The sequence below is a fragment of the Equus asinus genome, chromosome 11, assembly GCF_041296235.1.
Source record: "Equus asinus isolate D_3611 breed Donkey chromosome 11, EquAss-T2T_v2, whole genome shotgun sequence".
NCBI classification, from domain to species: Eukaryota; Metazoa; Chordata; class Mammalia; order Perissodactyla; family Equidae; genus Equus; species Equus asinus.
Window position 1 is genome coordinate 55,161,495 of NC_091800.1, and position 18,094 is coordinate 55,179,588.

General features: G+C 38.7%; 2 long non-coding RNA genes across 3 annotated transcripts in view; one reads left to right on the forward strand and one right to left on the reverse strand.

Annotated features, from left to right (window-relative positions):
* The window catches only part of LOC123289940 (uncharacterized), a 171,530-nt gene that overhangs the window by 85,294 nt on the left and 68,142 nt on the right, over positions 1-18,094 (reverse strand). Inside the window, exon 2 of one of the 2 annotated variants that reach the window (XR_011506718.1) lies at positions 3,186-3,308. The exons of the other annotated variant lie outside the window; for it this stretch is intronic. This is a non-coding gene — a long non-coding RNA (uncharacterized lncRNA). The remainder of the gene's footprint in view (positions 1-3,185; positions 3,309-18,094) is intronic. 2 annotated transcript variants of the gene reach the window in all.
* The window catches only part of LOC139046570 (uncharacterized), a 139,852-nt gene that overhangs the window by 66,749 nt on the left and 55,009 nt on the right, over positions 1-18,094 (forward strand). The gene's annotated exons all lie outside the window — the stretch shown is intronic.

Here is an 18,094-nt window from a genome sequence, read left to right on the forward strand (position 1 = left end):
AGAGATAATTTAAAAAGGGACTTTTTGAGCAAAATTGAAAGCAATAATTGCTTCAATTAGTTATATTTTTCCAGCAAAAAACCACATATGATTTATAAAGTTGTTGATCTGCTTCTATTGTGATAAACAACTGGAAAACTAGAATTAGGAACAAAACAAAATCATGAATTATGAGAAACAGGATTGCACTGGGAGAAAAGGATGTGGCCTTGCAGTTATAAAGACCTGGTTACAAATCCTAGATATGAAATTACTAGCTATGTGTCGTTAAGCTATAATCATAATGAGTTAGTAATCATTTAATGAGTATGTTCTATGGGCCAGTCATGAGCTAAACACCTTATCAAAACCCATCAAGAAGTCAAAATATAATTGAAATCAACATTCTGATTGCTGCAGCATGTCTGATACTGGCATATGGTTCTAGCCTTCCAGTGTTCTGCATTTCCTAGGTCTAAGGCAATACTACTATTAGTCTCACTGAGGAAAACTGAGGTGTAGAGAGGTGATGTTGCTCATGGTAACACAGAATGTGGTAGAGAAGGATTCAGACTGAAGCAGTTCACCGCAACCTCTGTAGTCTTAACCCATAGTTTGAAGACTGGCGGCCCAGGAGCCAAACCTGACCCACAGCAGGTTTCATTATACCTGAACAGTGTTTTTAAAATTAAGGCATTTCACTGAAAGTCTGGACTTCTGGTTTGTGAAAAATTGGAAAGTCAAGCAACAACGAGCTGACATTTGAGCGTGGCAGCAATTGGCTGGGCCGAGTAGCGGCTCCCCCTTTTGACAAAGCACGTGCTCACTGATCCCCACCACTCCTCACTGTATTACACCCCCTGCTTCATTCACTGACATCGCCTGCCAGACTCCTAGAGGCATCGGTGGCCAAAATTGTACACTTCCTCCAAGCAAGGTGCGTTGTCTCAGAGTCTCATTGTCACAATTTTATGAAACGGGAATATTAAGGCCTACCACACACTGCTACAAGGTATGAGTTCAACCGTGTACATAAAGCATTGAGTAAATACTGGGCGTTTAATAAATAGTAACACTTATCATCATTATTTTTACTAATAAAAAGCACAAAAACTAAGTAAAATTTTCAATCAAGGGGGGCTGGCCCCGTGGCCGAGTGGTTAAGTTCTTGCGCTCCACTGCAGGCGGCCCAGTGTTTCGTTGGTTCGAATCCTGGGCGCGGACATGGCACTGCTCATCAAACCACGCTGAGGCAGCCTCCCACATGCCACAACTAGAAGGACCCACAACAAAGAATATACAACTATGTACCGGGGGGCTTTGGGGAGAAAAAGGAAAAAGTAAAAAAATTTAAAAAAAAAAATTTCAATCAAGGAATCAACTTTAGGCATCTTGCAGAGATTTATTCATACTAATAGTAGCCAATTAATTTAAGTTGACAATGTGCTGATGTTTGAAGCAAACATTTTCTAAAACTAACTTGCTACCAAATAAACAAGCAAACAAAACCAAGCAAACAAAAAACCCCGGACATTTATTAGGTTCTACGTGCAAAACACCTTATGACATAGTCAGTACCCCCAAAGAGTTCTTAAACTAGAAGGCAGACACAGACAGGACAGACTGCAATTGTGTCTTGGGACGTTCTGGGAGCCAAAGGTAAGAGAGAAGCATAATCCACTATAAGATTCGAAGTACCCATAAAATCACAAATACACAAGTGGCTCAGGAAGACGCACAGCTTTCTTGATTCTAAGATCTGAGAGAAATATATTCCCACAATCAGGCTCTTGATGAGACCTGGATATTGGAGAGTTTGCCTTTCTGGTTCCTGGCAGAACCTGGGATGGCTATGTCAGGGGTCAGCAAACGTTTTCTGCACAGGACCAGATAATAGATATTTTACTCTTTGTGGACCATATGGTTTCTCTGACAACCACTCAAATCTGCCATTATAATGAGAAAGCAGTCATGGACAATGTGCAAATAAATGGCATGGCTGTATTCCAATAAAACTTTATTTACAAAAACAAGATGCAGGATGGATTTGGCCCATAAGCTGTAGTTTACCAGCCTGTAGTCTATGTCAGTAATCAAAAGCAGAGTTGTCAAATTCAAAAGATATTTTTGACAGTCATATTAAAATAAAATAAAAGCTGTTTTTCAGATGACTGATTGTTTCATGAAGCTGACCACCTACTCCTCATGACTTGGAGCGGAGTGGAAGATGTGGATCCAAATTCCTATAAGCATTAGATACTGGTACTTCTCATGTTGTGTAAATATGCTGGCTGTAACCTACAACCTTACAAGAAGAAGGAGCAACTGAGATTGAGGAGCTCCCAACTCAGACATGACAACACAGCTTCCAAAGAGAACTATGAGACAGATTATTAAGATGTGCTCTAAAGTGGCAGAGGGTCACTAGAAGGAGAGTTCACAATTTTCCAGAACATTTCCAAAAAGCTCTGAGGCAATCAGAGACCTTAAATAGCAAGTATTGTTATTGTTGTTTTATTTTTATATTGGGCAGTGACTAAAAATGCCCTTCATTTCTATATTCATTCCCCTCTTAAGAGTCAAGAGTTTGGTAATTTCAGAATGCCATACTAGTCCATCTCAATCCAAAAGAACCATCTTCTTCTTTAGTCTTTTTGTCAAATAAAAACTCAAGAAACACTATATATGAAACTGATAATCCCAGTGCCAGGCGCTTAGTAGTCACTTAGAGAAAATTTGATGAATTTGAATCTATATCTCCATAGAGAACTAAAATTAATTTCAGCTCAACAAAGTTACTGAAATGTGCAGAGAATGAATTAATTAATTGAGTTTGGGAAGCTTCACTGAGGAAGTTTCACTTGAACTCAGTCTTAATGGAAACAGACGTGCCAAGTAGGCAAAGAGGGTAGGAGGTAGTGAGGGGCAAGAGGACACTACTGGCAGAAGAAACAGCGTGAGTAAAGGCATGTGGTATAAGAGAGCATGGAAGTTTCTAGAATGGAAAGCACTTTGTTTTGGCATGTAAGTCACTTTGTTTTGATATGAAGAAGCCATGGGAGGTGAAGCTGGAGAGGTAAGAAGGACACTACCTAGTTAAAAGGAATGTTGACGCAGAATAAGACCAAGACTGGGGGCCTCCATCTCTGAGCTAAGATTACATGAAGATTCATCCAGGGAAATAAATCAGACAATGATCAAAGTACCTGTCCTTGTTTGGAGCCCTGAGAAACAGAGAATGGATCAGCAGCAGGGGTCTATAGCACCCACAACACCAGTGGCACAGCTCTGAGAAGGATGAAGTTTCCTTAATCACATGAAAGGATGACCTGCAAAGTAAAGAGGGAAACGAGTCAGTGTTCTCCTGGCACCAAAGATCTTAGTCACAGCATCTTTCAAGAAGCCATTCAGGTGAAGGTCCTCAGGCTCCTCATCCTCTTGAACCCTTGCCAGGTTTGGGAGTGAATTGTAGTAAATTGTACTTTTTTTGCCCCAAATGAAAAGGGGGGGGGGCGGTAAGAAAAAGTAAAAGTCTCCCTTTGTTTTCTTCACTTCCCCACTGGGTTCTCCATTCATTAGGAATCGGTTACACTTGCTGGAGCTTCCCTGAAGCGGGGTGCCGTGGCTTTTGCTGCTGGCCTCCACTGTAACACAAGCAGCCTGCAGCCGCACTCTGTACTCGGCTTCTATTCATGCGAGGAAGGCCTCCTCGCCTTCAGAAAACTCACACCGCTGCCTGATCCAAATCAGAAGAGCTGCCTTTTAAAAAATGCTAAGAGTTTCAGACAATAATCACTCTACCACTTGAAAACATAATGCTTGTGTTTCATTGTGATCTCTTCATTGGTTTCTAGACCTCAAGCTCCACAGGGAATGTCACAAATTCACATGTTATCTCTGAAAAATAGATACAGCACTTGCAGCTCTGATTTACCTAAAAAGGAGTATGAGGAAAAAGAAGAAAAACAATACATTCATGTAGCAAGACAGCTTCCTGTAAGTGACACATGTGAGAAAGCTTAAACTAAGTTATTCTAGAAAAAGCGTGAACATTTTATATTAACAATTTGCTTTCCAGATCTTTTATTTATTTATTTATTTATTTATTTTGGCAGGGAGCTTTCGAATAATTTTTACCTGATTTTTTTTTACCATAAAGCTTGTCAACTGGCAAAGTAGGACATAAAGTACTGTGGGTACAGTAAGGCATCCTAGGCAGTATGGTACAATGAGAAGCGTCAAGAGACCGTGGGAGCAGACAGAGCTGAGTTTGAAGCCTTCCACTAACTAGCTAAGTGACCTGAGTGAGTGCTTCAAATTCCCTGAGGCTTGATTTCTTATATCATAAATAGCTCATAAGACAAGGAAGAATGAAATAGACAATGTGTTGATGTAGATCCTGTCAGAAGAAGGCATCAGGAAAGTTCACTCGGGGAAACATTTGTAAGGTAAAATGAGAAAGAGACAGGGGGAGGCCAGGAGAGGCACCAGACCACAACACAACTCGGCCCCTGTGAAGGAGAGAGGGAAGGAAGGTTGCATAGAAGAGTCTTGATTGTAGTTCTAAGAAAGTTCAGCAAGGCAACGGGGAGTACTCAAGCTTCAGTCACCCGCCAGAGACTTCCTTATTTCCCAGAAACAGAGCTGCCTTGGCATCCCTGCCATGCTCAGTTGCTGGTTGGGAGCAGCCCACAGGAAGGGTAGCTTTGTGATATTGTGATTTATAATAAGAAATATATATTTGGCCTTCATCCCATTGCTGGCACAGAGCTCCTAAAATCCTTGCAATTTCCTAAGTGATGAGAACCATAAAAAAGCATTTTGTTATGTTAATGAGGTGACTTTTGGAATGCACCTAGATCACCTAGATTGGGATATGGTCCCAATCAACAGGTGATTAGAGGGTTGGAACTTTCAGTCCCATCTGAGAGGAGAAAGTGGCTGGGGATTGAGATCAATTGCCAATGGCTAATGATTTAATCAAGCGTGTCTATGTAATGAAGTCTCCATAAATACCCAGAAAGACAGGGTTCAGAGAGCTTCCTGGTGGGTGAAAGTGGAAAGAGTGGTGCGCTGCGAGAGGACATGGAAGCTCTGCACTCTTTTCCTGTAACTTCCCCTATTCCTCTCTTCCATCTGGCTGTTCCTGAGTTAGATCCTTTTACAATAAACTGGTAATCTAATAAGTGAAATGTTTCTTACAGTTCTGTGAGCTGTTCTATCAAATTAATCAAACCCAAGGAGAAGGACGTTTGAACTTCTGATTTATAGCCAGTCTGGCCTTGGAATTAGTATCTGAAGTGGGGGTAGGAGTGGAGGTTGAAAGACTGAGTCTTTAACCTGTGAGATCTGATGCTATATCCAGGTAGATCGTATCAGAATTGAGTTGAATTGTAGGACATCCATCTTGTGTTGAAGAATTGCTTGATGGTATGGGGAAAACCCCACACGCACACATCAGAATTAGTGACCAGAACTTTTTAGGCCTCCATACAAATCTGGTGATGGATTTCAGAGCACAGCAGCTGGAACTAGATAATTACACTCGCTGCTAAAGGAGATCAGAGAGATGTACCCTCATAGCCACCACCAACTGCATATGGAAGCACTTTACACAGTAATTAGCATATGGAAGTCAATCGATAAATGTACTTTTTCCCCCTAGGTGTCAGACAGTTTTTTCTTAGGCTGAATGAAGAGTGTAGTCTTCATGGTTTCAATCAAATTTGACATGTAAGTTGACCTTCAGTTGACAGAATGAAGTAAACAAATTGGTAACATCTCATTCAAACTTGGCAAAAGGATGTTTTCCGTCATAAACATTGAGGAGAGAAGAGGATGACAGGTTAGCACTCTTCCCGCAAACACAAGTTCTCCAACCCCACTCATCATCGAGAGCAGAGTTCCCAGGGTGGCAATGTCACGTCTGGATTTACAGGTTGGGGACAAAATGTTTCCAGCCAGTTTACACAAGCATAAGTCATGAACAACATGCTTTTAAGCAATAAATTCCTATTCTTGTTAAAACATTTCATTCCCTGACGTCCAGTAAAATCATCTGTGGCTTCATCCTCTGAGTTACTGTAGCTTCAAACACAGGAGACCTCAAACTTCAGCCTCCCTTTCTTATTGATCCAAGTTTTCCTGTGAAAACAGGAGTCTACCTTTTTGTTATCCATATAGCTTTCCTGTGCTCCTACAAACATCTTTATGTAGGAATGTAAGGTAATGCACATCTGTGCACAGACTTGCTTTCGGGTATCCAGGAGTCCTGCGCCAACCTCTTACTAGTTTTTTGACCTTGAGAACATTACTTAATCTCTCTGTGAATCTCAGTTTCTTCATGCACAAAATTGAAATAATAGTATCTTACCTTGAAAAGCTGTCATGAGATTTAGAGACAATACACGCAGATCACATAGTATAGTCCTTAATACATAATAGATGCTCAACAAATTATAACTAATAATATCTGTCCTAGGTTCTTACCCATAGGAAAATATACAGAAAAGGTGTTCTTATATGCACTATATGATACCATATAACATTTAAAAAAAACAAAACACTGCAACAGTAAACTTCTGTAATAATGCCGTTAGAGCTGCTTAGTAAGTATATGATTATGGCTTGACATATACCTCAATATAGTGAACGTAAAATTTAAAAATAATGATAAATAAACCACATAAAGCTGAGAGTACGGTTGTTCTCTGTTTTAGATTCAGCCCCATGGTACACACTTAATGAATCATACATGTAAAATTAGAAGGTAAATCCTACCAAATATTTGCTACCAGTTGCTTCATAGCACCTTCCAGATCAAAGCACTGCTAATCTTTACAAACCAGGAGCAGAGCGTCAGCATTAGATATTTTTCCTACATCTTCTTTAATATTTCCTTAGTTTATTTCATACTTTGATTTTGCCTGCCTGAGTCCAAGTATACAGTTCTTTTCAACCAAATTGACTTATCCTTTCCCCTAGGAAACAGGGCCTTCTCTGAAATATATGGATCCTCTCCTGCCAAGAAGGGAAAAGTCTTCCTATGTTAATCAGGTCAAGGCCCCTCCTTGCTGGGCCCAGAGGTTACTCAGCAGTAGCTGGTACAGAGAATGATTCCTGCTCTGCAACTGTCTGTTACCATGGAGACATGCTAATTAGTGGATGACGAGAAAGCAGAGGAGTTCAGGGTCTATAAAACCATGAGGAAGAAAGGGAAATGAATGGAAAAATATGGGTGAGAAGAAATTGGGAAATCTTCTGGGGCAAATTGTAGGTAAAGAAGTCCTGGAATGATAGGGTCATAATGAAGAAGTAGAAGAGAGTTATGGGGAGAGAATATCAATGACAAAGAGTCATAGATTGTGAGTTTGAAGAAATGAAGGGTAGAGACTGAGCTAGGAGAAGAAATGGAAAACTCCAATTGTGCCAAGTACAAAGTCACAAGATCACAGAACGTTAAAGATCTGAATTTTACAAGTGTTGAATGACAGGATTATTTTTTTTCTAAAGGGAAGGAAATGTGACATTCAGTGCCATCAAAATAGATTTCAAATCTCTGAAGACATTTCTCTGTTATAGCTTGAATTCACTTTTGCCAACCCATTATAATTTGTAAGGTGGAGTGTCAATGAGCCAAATGCGTGGGACTTCTGTCCAATTCTCTGAGCCAAACATGCCCTTGGATTTCTATATCCAGACCTCCAAGGAATAACAGTATAAACAAGGAACATGGCTGAGAATTTCAGAAGCTCCATTTAAAAAAGATAATATAGAGATTAAACTGTTGTACTTAAGGGCACATGAGTACTTGCACACCTTGGGCATTTTGAAAACTTGACTAGGTGATAACGTTTATCATCTAAAGAGATAATTTCAGATTCTAGTAATGCAAATATTTTCTATTGTATTTTATTATACATTATTTATTACACATTATTGCTGTACTACACTTGATCTGTTAACACATTTTGAAAGAGAGATATTTTATGCAAATGTAAAGATGTTGATATTCTAATAAGTGGAATGAGCAAGCTACCTGTGAAGGCCAAGGTATTATAACCAGAACCAACCCAGATATGAAGGGAGAGAACTGGCCCATTGTGTTCACTGGAGGAGAGTTATGTGGTTGGGTAAGTCTCAAGTGCAAAGTTATTCTCATCTGCCCTTGTGCGTGAATGAATTCACAGCATTCCAGACCTTGGAAATTCCCCCCGAACTTGGATTTCCCTGCCTTCAGTTTTCTACAAGGACCATCTACCCAGGCTCTCTTCTACCTTATAGATTCCCTCTCATCCTTCAAATCCACTCAAATGCCATCTCCTCAGCAGAGGCCTGCCTAGACCTTCCCAAGCAGTTAGCAGTCAGTTTTCTTCTTAATGAACCTGAAGTACTTTGTACCTGCCTCTCTTATTGAATTTGATTCCTGACATTTTGCTTTGTTTAAATAACTGGCTATCCCAAATGGTAAACTCCTCAAGGACAGAGGCTATATTTCATGCACCATTATATTCTCCAGTACCCCCAGCACCAAGCACAGTGCTTAGAACATAGCAAGTGTGTGTTAAATAGTTATTTGATGAGTATTTATAGTAAATTATAACCAATTACTAATTTGTATAGTGATTTAAATTTTACAAAGGGCTTTTGTCCTACTAGAGTGTAAGTTCCTTAAATGCCCATGCCTCTTTTGCTCACATTGTATCTTTAGGACATTAATTCAACAGGGGTTCAATTGAAATTTGTTAAATGAGCATCCAGATCCAGAATTATCCATAGACTTTGCTTTCTTTTCAAAATTATTAGTTCCTCAGCAATGTGATAATGCCTAAAGTTGTCTCTCTTCTGTTAATAGAGATCAACCTTGGCCAGTACATGTGTATTCAAAGCTAACTGTTCCCCGTCAGTGAATTTTCCCCTGGAGCTGACAAATGCTAGAAGTGAATGCTCTAGAAGCTACAAGGGGTTCCAAAAACAGCTCAGGCTTCACTCAGTTGGATGGATAGTTAGTCCAGAACCAATTCCAGGTTCCAACTCCAGGGGGATCCAGCTTTGGGGTGAGGCCAGGTTGGGTAGAGCCCACCTGCCCGGTGAGGAAGCAAGAACATTGACCCTCTACAGCCTGTTAACTTCATTCTCTATCACTCTGCTTTCTTTAAAGTCTTTTAATCATAGTATCGAAAATCACTATGTCAATGAATATTACTTTTTCAATTTTGAAAAGCACCATTTGAGGGAGGGAGCATCATGGGCTCTGAAATCAACCGCCCTTCCAGCTTTACTCTCAACCATACTTGTGAGTTAGCCGAATGTGTGAAGGAAGTATTTGGATTTACAGGCATGACATATATAAATCCAAATCACTTTTTAACCCCAAAATATCTCCCCCGTCAATCATGCAGGAGTATCTAAATTCCCACAATACTAATTATAGTAGGTGAAGAATTTGATGGTTCACTTTTTTTTTTCTTTTTAAACCATATTAGCTCTCACCATCTAAGAATACTGAGAATGGGACACAAGGCCAATCCTCTAGGATGGGGCAGAGGGAAAGAGGTGGCATATAGGGCCCCGGGAAGGAGCACAGGCTGAGCAGTGATGCTTTAGCAGATAATTCTAAGCAATCAGTAAACAGCTTGGGAATACTAAGTAACTGAGGACCACAAGGTCGGACAGGTGAAAGGAAGAGAGCCAGGAAAGGAAGACGGAAAAAGCTAACTATAAATTCATTCATCACAGTTTTGACTCAGGACAACTATGATCAAAATCAAAACTACATCATCTTGCTCTAGGCCGTCACACATAAAAATCTGGTATGGCCCTTTGGCTATGTGCTACAATACCATACATCAGACCATCTTCTGTTACCAAAACATACGCCAATTATACATTTGTAAATGTGGGGGTGTGTGTGCGTGTGTGTATATATATATATATATATATATATATCTTTTAATGTGCCCAATCAGAGCTGATAAATCTAGGAATCCTCATAAAGCAGATGCGAATTAGAAAGTCTTCCAGTAGAATTTTAAATGAAAAAGATTCTATAAACTTCTAAATATCATTCCCGTACATTTAGTTTGTTTCACATCTACAACTGCTCCACTAATTTTGGCCAGACACTGTAGAGATTTATTTGGTCACAAATGCGCTCTCCCAAATAAGAGAATACAAGTAGATCAGGGTGAATCCATTACCTCAAAGCATAAAACCCTGGGTTATCATTATAACAACAGCATCATCACCTCATAATTCAGACAGTACACTTAATGTCTGGTTATGAAGAGACCAGTTGATGAAGACACCTAGGTATGACATAATTATTCTTTTAACATAAAATATTTTTGCAAATTTTTAAAATACTCCACTTCTCAGATCAGCAGAGCATTTATATTTGAGGTACTATATATTTTTCCGAAAAATTAAATAAATATCATTAATATCATTTAGTCTTAATATTGCAAGTGGATTTACTTAGTGAATATAATCTACACTGACCTATGACTGGAACTTGTTAGCATTTACTTTGTAATCACAGAAGCTATAATTTAGAAAGTATCCAAGAGTATAATGAAGCAGTTGAACCAGTGAACCAGTTTACCTGCCTCGAATCCCTCTGCCATAAGCATTCAAAATCCCAAGTTCCTCCATCACGAATAAGACCCTGCTTCTACTTATGCTTGCAGACTGTCTACGGACACTCTGGACCTCTGATATACTGCTGCTATTGTGGCACTGGGTCCTTCTCACCACTCTCAATGCCTCTCAGTGGTTTCTGAAACTCTTCCAGTCTTTTCAGATTTTTAGTTCCCATATTGTGTTTTTGAATAACAGAAAGGTTACACAGCAAAAAATGAAAATTCTGCCAACCCACGAAGTCCTTCTGTCTTAGTCTGTTTGGGCTGCTATAACAAAATACCACAGACTGGGTGGCTTATAAACAACAGGACTTTACTTCTCGCACTTTTGAGAGCTGAAAGTCCAAGCTCAAGGTGCCAGTATGGTCGGATGAGGCTGTCTTCCAAATCACAGACTGTTTGTATTCTCCCGTGACGGTGGGGCTAGGGAGCTCCACTGGGCTTCTTTCATAAAAGCATTAATCCCATTTATTAGAGTTCCATCCTCATGAGCTAATCCCCTCCCAAAGGCCCCACTTCCTAATACCATCACTCTGGACGTTAGGATTCTAACATGTGAATTTTAGGGAGACACAAACATTCAGATCATAGCATCTTCCATCACACCAAAGGATAGCATCCCACTTCTGAGTGGCCCAACTGAGTGAAGAAAGGGAGAGAAACCAATAAGGAATTAATTTCAAAGTGCAAAAATATAAGCTGGAAATAAATGACTAAGTAAGAGAAGGGAAGAAATGATCAGAGACTCACAGTGAGTAATACACTAGCAGTAAGTTAATAACATGACACTGTAATGTTTACAAAACAATTCAGATATTGGGATGCACAAAAGCAATCACTTGCTCCATATTAATCAGTTCTAGAAAAACCTTTATCAAGATGCACTGCCCTATATTAGGATCTGAAATGGAAAATTCAGAGCAGATTCAGAACACTGCCACCAAGATGATTAAAGTATTGGGGAAAGCTCAAAGGGAGGTTTGATTATTGTCTTCAGGTGTATGAGGGGCTTCCACACAGAGTAAAGTGGCCATGGAAGAATGGAATCAAAGCCAAGTATAAAGCATAAGGCACTGATTCATAAAGCATAAGGCATAAGGCATAGCATAAGGTATCAGAGTCAGACATTTTCTGGCTTTGAGTGTTACTGAATAATTGATTCAAACAATGAACTGGATTAAGGACACACTTGCTAAGATCTTTCAAATTAAGATAGCTTTCCGTCTCTCTGTACTTAAGAAAGGAATGGGTAAGATGATTTATCTAGTTCTCTAGTTTAGTCAGTTCTTGGTTATCTGTGATTCTGTACTGATTTATCAATTATTCAAACAACTTAGAGAAAAGCCATTTTTTTCCTGTAAGGCTGATATTTAAATATCAGATACCCAATATCATACCTTAGCTTTGGGAGCTCTTCAATTGAAAGTCACCATAATATTGAAATTGTATAATCAACAATTCTAAAATGAATTTTTAATTTTGTTAGGCCCAATAAGAACTTAAAGCTTGTTCTGAACTAGGGGAATACACACTTGTTTAAAGAAAGTCAGTCAGACTTTCTGTGTTCTGATTCCCATGACGTTTCTCTCTCCCAACCTTGCTGTGTCACTTTAAACCAGAGAAATGGACTAATTTCATAAGGATACAAACAGGACACAGCTGGGGAAAAAAAAAATGTGAAATAACTGTATGTCACCTGGAGCCTTTCCTGTGGAATTTTTTTAATCATCTTTTATTTTTCCATTGTCAAGGGCCAAGGCCTCAAGAAGATGAACTCCTGTTACCTTGTTATTCCCGCCCAAACATCTAACAAGCATTTCTATGGTGGGATTTTTTTTCCTCAAAAGAAATAAAAAAGAGACTGTATGCAGTTCATTAGGATATCCGTAAAAGAGAACTATGTATTTTTCCTTTCAATGTGTTGGCAACTTAATTTTTGATGTTTCCAAATTTCTTAATACTTACATTTGTTAACAAAATTGTGAGGTAAAAATAGTTTGGAAAGAGAGAAGACAAAGAAAAACTGATTCTACAAAGACAAATTTTTGTTCCTAGAAGATGGAAACCAGATTACCTTTAAACTGCTGAGAAAAATATTCAAGGAAAGACCAAATGAATGCAAGAGAGCTTAGAAATAGTACAAAAAGAGGAAAAGACTTTTCAACATTGTTGCAAATAATGAGCTTGATCGTTTTTCCCATTTGCTTAACTAATCAGTAAAAAGAAAGTACATGAAATATTTTACATGAAATATTTTACATGAAAATCTGAGGCCTTTACATGTAAATCTTGAAAGTTTTGTAGTAATTCCTTATAAATCTTACTCTTGAAAAATGGTTTTTAAAATCTGGCTGTTAAGCATTCTCTAGAGTTAACAGTCTTACATTCCTCTAATACCTTAGACTTATTCCATCAATGTCAAATAAAAGGTTACCTTTCCCAATGCCAACATATTAAACATACTTAGTAACTGGTAATGTTTTCTGCTTATAAACCTCAAGGGTATAAAGGTTACAAATGGTAGAATTCAAATAAATTTATAAAATTTTATCAACAGGAAACCCCACTTTCATGGTTAAATATATATATATATACGCCCTTGGTTAGTTACTTTTCCCAGGTAAAAATAGTTATCTATACCTATGTCTATAAAGACACCATCACGAAGTGTGGGATGGCATTTAACTAAATTATACAAGCTCCTGAATTACTATTGCTAGTGTTTTTTTCATAAGTGGGTGTTTATAGGTTTAGCTCTTATAGGTTTAGCCTAGAGCCTTATATGTGGTTAGTGCTCAGTAAATATCAGTGATTTCTTTGGGAAGAAGGAGGTGTCTTAACCTGCAGAATCTCTCCATTTTGCTTTGCTTGCTCAATTCAGACAGGTGCAAGAAATTTAGAACTTTTGCTCTTTGAAAGACACTGTTTACAGAAAGATAACATAAGCCCCAGACTGGGAAATATTATTTGCAAAACATATATCTGATGAGGGACTTGCATCCAAAACAAATAAAAAACTCTCATGACTCAATAAGAAGACACACAGCTCAATTTCTTTTAATGGGAAAAGATTTGAACAAGTAACTTACCTAAGAAGATTTACGAATGGCAAATAAACACGTGAAAAAAATGCTCAACACTTAGTCATTAGAGAAATGTAAATTAAAACTTCAATGAGATATCTCTACAAACCAACCAGAATGGCAAAAACTTTAAAACTGACAACACCAAGTGTTGGTGAGGCTGCAGAGCAACTGGAGCTCTCATCTGCTGTTGCTGGAAAGTGAAATCTCAGCCACTTTGGAAAATAGTTTGGCAGTGTCTTTGGAACAAGTTAACTAGTAAATAGTTAAACATACATTTATTATTTAACCTGTCAATCCCATTTCTAGGTGTTTACCCAAGAGAAATGAAAATATATATCCACACAAACACCTGTAGGCTAATTTTTATAGCAGCCTTATTCATAGTTGTTAAAATCTGGAAACAACCTAAATATCCAAGAACTGATGAATGGATAAATAAACTGTGATACAACCAGATAATGGAGTATTAGTCAGAAAATGAAAAAGAACAAACCATTAATTAATACACGCAACAACATGAATGAATCTTAGAAGCAACAGGCTAAGTGAAAGAAGTCGCATACAAAAAAGCTACATATGCTTCAATTTATATGACATGCTGAACAAAGTGTTATTAAAGGGACAGGAAACAGGTCTGGTGGTTGCTAGATACCGGGAGTGAGAAAGAGGATTGATTACACAGGCCCATGGAAGAGGCCTTAGGGGTGATGGAAAGATTCTCCATCTAAATTGTGATGGAGGTAACATGACTGTATACTTTTTTCAAAAGTTGAGAAACTATAAATTTTAAAAGGGTAATTTTTACTTTACATAAATTAGACCTCATAGACCTGACTTTTGCAAAAAGGATATATGGGGAGGGGTGTACATCCTTGCACACACACACACACAAAATGACGGCCAAGCAGCTTGCCTCCCAATGATGATGAGAACTGGTAGGCAGGATTATGTCATGTGCCACAATTGCTTTCCAGGTCACTAGTTGTCTCTATGCCGTTATAGCATTTTAAAAAGAACCAGCACCACCCACAATAGCCACGAATCAGCATTGCCCCTCTGCCACCCCGAGTCAAATAGCCAAGCTTTTCACATTTTATTTGCTTTGCTTTTTGCTTTTTTCCCTTTAAGTGCTAAATTGTCGAGATGGTGGTCCGACCACCCCAACTTGTACTAACACGTTTCTCAGTACCTTAAACTTAACTGGAGTCATTTTCTAAAGAGTGATAATGGAAATGTGATGGGCAGATGGCAGTGCACAAGGGCAGAGTAAAGCTTTTACTTAAATGGAACCTACCCACAAAAGTAGGAACCCCAACGTCACCACAGCAGGCCTGTGGTGGTGACAGCTGTGGAAAAAATACTATCAGGAGGATTCATTTCCACCTTACTTTAGACCTTTTGCTGTAATTCCTTACATAAAAATCTCTTTTTTTTCCTTGACCATTAATACTGATAATTATATCTGTATTTCTTAAGAATATTATGAGTTGCCATTTCTGCATAGTAGCAGATTGAATTTATTCACCTTACGGATATATTATTATCACAGATAATAACTGCAGCATGATAATTATCATTAATTATTCATTTGGATTAAGAGGCAAATAGGCTTGTATTCAAGGGTCTTCCAGAGCACCGTTCATTGTTTCCGGGCCTCATGTGACAGTGTGGCTAATTCGTACTCTTTTCTGAGCCACTGTTGACATCTGACGGGTCCAATATGTATTTATTTAAAAATATAATAAAAGAAATAAGTGCATCATTTCAGGATGCATTCACTAAAATAGACACATGGTTTCTTCTCTGCCCCTTAAGTGAGGGTAGGCAATTGTCTTTTAAAACCAGGCCACCCGGAGCATTGCTTCTGTAGATGTGTATGTATTCTCTTTCTTTGCAGCCTTGCCTCAGACTATTTAAGTTCGTATAAGCCTGTATATTTACATAATAGCTTTTTGCAAAAATAATAATGTGGTAAGTCATATACTTTATCCTTCATTGAACAAAATGTTTTAGCAGGGTTGTTCGTGCTTGCGTTTGAAGCTGACTGAAGTTTAACATGCAAAAAAGACCCTCTGCAGAGTTTAGAAAATCTGTAGAGAAATCAAGAAGAGAGAGGAGATGGAAAAAGAAAAGAGGATGATACATCTTATAAACACAAATGCTTTTTGGTGAATTTTTAGCTAGCATACGCCAAAATTGAGATGTGTACGTGTTTGTAGAATCTCCTTTCTTTTGTTTCTTCTTTTGGTCTTAGTCCTTACTTTTTTGTAACCTGTCATTCATATTTACGCTTTTAAAGTAGACATCAAGTGATAGTTTGAAGACTATGCCAGTAGAGCTAATATTTAGCATAGGATGCAGTTCTTGTGTGTCCTTGACGTAGTTAGGACTGCCTTTTGACATGACAACAGTTTTTTTTCTTTCTTTGCTTCTGTTAGTGATGCAAGAGAGGAGCTAATACAGTGAGCTAAATGTTGCTTTTTAGAGAGTCACGTACTTATATTTGTCAAAATACTTTCGTGCCACCATTCATTTTCTCCTCGCGACATTCCTCTGGGGAATAAGGCAGCCAGCATTATTCCCATTTATAGATGAGGAAATTGAGGAACCAGAAGGTTCAGTAGTGTTTAATAGGGAGCAGATAGTGGTGGAACTGAATCAGGAACCCATGTCTCCCGAATCTTAGCTCCTCTTTCTGAACCTCTCTGAGCACAACTGAATTGTCTGATGTGGATGACGAAGAAAGATGGGGAAGAAGTTTGAACACTGCCAGATGGAAATGCTCTGAATTTCAGAGCACGAAGGGACCTCAGGAGCGGTGGCTGTGAGGCTCTGCCAATGTTATTCAATGTAGCTTCTATTAGTGCTGACAATAAGTGACAATAAGGCCCTAACTATTCATTCCCCCATCCCCATTTTTCACACTAATAAATTGAAGTCTGGTCATTCAAGTCTGACAGAGGAGCGATGGTCAGAGACAGCTTTGTAAGTAAGATATTCACACTGTGGTACTGCAAGCTGTATTCTTGAATAGAAATCTCATTTTTAATCTATCATACTTATAATTATTAGTACTTACTAAACACTATATGCTAATAACTGCAGTAAGCGAAATCCATACATTATCTGCAGAGAAAATAGATGCCTAAGTGGCTTTCCCTTACTAAGGAGTTGTTTAGGAAGAAGTCTCAACCTATGAGAAACTGGTTTCCTTGACAATTACCAAAGTAGGAGAAGGCCTTTAACACATTTCTTCTTGGGGATTTTGACTTTAAATTTACTATCCATCTACTCGTCCTGCAAGTATTTATTGAGTACACACTGTGGTACTAGGCTCTATTTCAGGTACCAGGGCTATAACTGAATAACACAAAGCCACTGTGTCTTAGTCTGTTCGGGCTGCTTTAAGAGAATTCCACACAGTGGGTGGCTGATAAACAACAGAAATTTATTTCTCACAGTTCTGGAGTCTGGGGAGTCCGAGATGAAGGAGCTGGCAGATTTGGCATCTGGTGAGAGCTCACTTCCTGGTTCTTCTCACCATGTCCTCATATCATGGAAGAGATGAGGGAACACTGTGGGATCTCTTTTATAAAGGTACTAATCCCCCTCATGAGGCCTCCACCTCATGACCTAATCGCCTCTCAAAGACCCACCTCTGAAAACCATCACACTGATGGTTTCAGTTTCAACATAAGAATTTTGAGGGGACACAAACATTCAATCTACAGCACCCCGCCCTTGGGCAGTGTACATTTTAGTGGAGAAAACAGATGATATGGAAATATTTCGTATTTCAGAGTAGTGAACAGTGCTATACAGAAAAACAATGTAGAGTAAGGCAGTGAAGATGGACAGGAGTAAGTGGGGCAGCTCCTTAAGATGCAGCAATCAGGGAAGACACAGCTGGGAGATGTGAAATGTGAAAGGTCAGCGAGTGCAAAGGGATGAGCGAGGGTTTTCAGCAGAAGAATCAGAACCCACAAAGCATCTTGCACCAAATAAAAATGTTCTTGCTGATGATATTTAATTTGTTGTCAGCCTCTTTAATTTCCCTCTGAACATTTTTCTCTCTTGCTCTGAATATGATTCTCTTCTGGCTGAGTCTCTTTGATCTGGTTGTTTATGAATGTCTTTTTGGCCATGTTATGTTGACATTTCTGTCAACCCCCTAAAATCAGATTCTAAAAATGGAATATTCTTCTAATAGTTATGATCACTTGAATATAAAATAACCTGGCACATGAAAAGACCGAGCAGTGAATTACAGTTGCTTTGCAATTGAATCACAATAAGTTTTGATGGATTGAAGGAAGAGGCCAAATTACATGAATTGTCTCTCCTGAGGCTTTCCCTTTTTCTGAAAGGAATACTGACTTTAAATCAATT